The sequence below is a fragment of the Salvia splendens genome, unplaced genomic scaffold (assembly GCF_004379255.2).
Source record: "Salvia splendens isolate huo1 unplaced genomic scaffold, SspV2 ctg575, whole genome shotgun sequence".
Taxonomy (NCBI): domain Eukaryota; kingdom Viridiplantae; phylum Streptophyta; class Magnoliopsida; order Lamiales; family Lamiaceae; genus Salvia; species Salvia splendens.
Window position 1 is genome coordinate 8456 of NW_024599235.1, and position 3087 is coordinate 11542.

Consider the following 3087-nt stretch of genomic DNA (forward strand, 5'->3'; position numbering starts at 1 on the left):
CGGCGGTCTCAGCAACAGGACGGAATGCACATCAGCAGAATCTCCCAGATACCAACCTTGTGGGAACTTTGAGGAAAAGGAAGCTAACCACCACCACCAGCCAACCACCCTCTGCAGATCCTACCTCATCTGCGGCAAAGAGGACCAGGCACTCTGGCTCCCACGGGAGCTAGAAAAAGGACTAAACTAGCAGAACCAAGTAAACTTTAGTTTTTGGTTCATTTTTACCTCTTTCAGCTTGAGCATGCTAATTTCTGCCTGTGTTTTTATGCTGGTTAAAGAATTTTGTGTTCTTCTCCCACTTAGCCCACTGTTTGGTCTAAGTGTGAGAAGTTTCTGTGTGATCAATGGTGGCCTATGCTTCATGAGATAAATTCTGCTTATGCTCCTATTACAATGTTCGTTTGCTCCTGCCTGTGCATATGTATTCTTCTCCCACTTAGCCCAGTATCTGGTCTAAGTGTTAGAAGTTTATCTGCTTTCCTTACAATTATATTTGTGTATGATCTGTGTTCTCCCCACACTTAGCCATTGCATTGTCTAAGTGTGAGAAGTTTTTGTTAAAGATAAGTTAGTGTAATCTGGTTTTCTGTCTGTTCTTCTCACCCTTTGCCCACTTCTTGGTCTAAGTGTGAGAAGTTTCTCTGTTGTTTCTGTTTTAGTTGTGCATGTTTAGATTTTGATATGTTTTTATCTTGTCCCACTTAGCCAACTGCTTGGTCTAAGTGTGAGAAGTTTGTTTCTCTGCTTTTGACACCAACCATCTTGTTTTCCACTTCATCAAGTCACTTGAGGACAAGTTGTAATGAAGTGGGAGGGGGGAAACAATTGGTGTAGTTAGTGTCAAAGTTATGTGTTTTGTTTAGCTAGGAATCTTCTGTTAGGGTTTTGTTTTATGTGTTTTCAGACAAGAACTAGCTTAAGAAAATAAAGGCAAGATTCCCTTAGTAGGAGTGATTGAAGAGAGGATACATGTTGATTTGTGAGGTTCCTTTCTTTAATAAACCAAAATCTACTTGTCACGACCGCCCAGACAAGGGGTACCACAAACGCGGCGATCGTGACCGACATGCATGGATTACAATTTAAAAAGAACAACTTAAATGATTTGAAGAAAGGAAAACAACTTAGTTTAAAGATTTTAAGGTTATATTTTTTTTTGAAAAGACATAAGGTAAAATACCTTTAAAAAGACAAAGGGAAAAATTAGACTTAAGAAATATAATAACTAAAAACTAAAGTAGAACAAGCACTTAACTTAAATTCGGAGAATACCATTTTCAAAAGACAACGTAGATGCACGTTTAAATCCTAACACCACCATACATGTCCCAACACCAATCGAAAAGCTTACGGTCTTAAGACATAAATTAAAACATAGCAGCGGATAAATAAGGTTCAAGGAGAGTCAAGGATCACGCCTATGTATGACGACACAACGTATCCTAAGGTCTCTAGCCAGCTCAACATCCACCGCAACATCCCGCTCAACCTGCAAAATTTTTAAAAGAAATTGCAGGGCTGAGTACTTGTTGTACTCAATGGGCTCATGCCGAAACATTATCAAGTTATGTCATCCATACCAGTGATCTCGAGTTTTATACGTAGTAAAGAAAATATCACGAGAACACAAAAAGTTTCACAGACTGGCCAGTCAAATAATCTCCCCACTTTTCACATCAATCCAACAATCACAACCACAGTGCGACGAAAGTGTGGCCACACTATTCGCCCACGAGACCGGCCGACTTGCAAGGACGGCTCACGATCCCACCAGTGTACACAGCCCGATAGGGTTTACGGCCCTACTCGGACCCGAATTCGTTTCACAAAACAGCCATATAGCCTAACGGAGTAAACTCATACGAACTAGGCATCAGGCACACAATCTCATAACAAAACAGTCCATGGCATGACATAACAGTTAAACCACCCTTGTATCTCCACATAATATTTTTCGGAAAAGTAAAGAGGTTTGAAAAGAAAGCCCACCTCGTTCTCTTAGCAAAATCACAACCCAACTAGCAACTCTCGATCCTCGAGTTCACGAAAACACAACACCCTTGTCAACGACAACACAAGTCAGTCTCACACAACAACATATCACTATGCATGTCCTATCGTTTCTCTCTCATCGTTCTCCTCAATCCCAAAACCCAACATGCATCACAAGGGTATAAAACACACGTAACACCTTTCAACTTATCGCAAGTGATTTCAACAATTAAACACGTTCCTTGCACATACATGCATCAAATAACACTTTTAAACTTGAAACTAAGTGTCATTTAATCAAGGCAGAAAACTGGCAGAATTGCGCGACCGTTTTGTAAAAATCACTATAAATCATCGACCTCAAAACATGCTAAATTTTGGTCACAACACAGAGGACACATTCAAGTTCATCCATGAAAATTTTCATATCGAAATCACGTCATTTAGTCAGTCATATCACATATTGAACTCTCTGGTCGGAACATACCATTTCTGACAGTATTGCGCAGTTCATTTGAAAAATTCACCATAATTTCATACGATGCCAAAAAGGCCGAAAATTTAACACAATACAGAAGACACATCAAATATTCATATCGTTCAAGAATCACGTCAATCGGAGTTCATTTGGTTAGTCAAACAGAAAACGAAACATTCATGGCGAGAACTCGCGTTTCTGGCAGATTTGCGCGGTCGACTTCAAACATTTATTAAAAATTCATTTTTCGATAAAACAGGCTGAAATTCACACGAGACACCGAAAACATCTTGAAGTTTACTCAGTAAAAATTTCGTAGCAAAATTCGTTCGTTTGATGCGTCGACTACAGATCATAAGTCACTGGTCGAGCATCACAGAATTCTGGTTCAAATCCGAAAATAGGGTTTTTTAATTTCCACAACGAAAACACCGATTCTTTCATGCTCGAAAACACATCATCATGCTTACACATTCCTCAAACACATATTTGCATACAATCTCATATTATTCACAACTATTTTGATCCAAACCACATGATTCCAATCAACAAGGCAAAAACACCAAGTTCTTATGAACACAAAATTTCCCTCCGTTAAAATTTGCGATCTATCA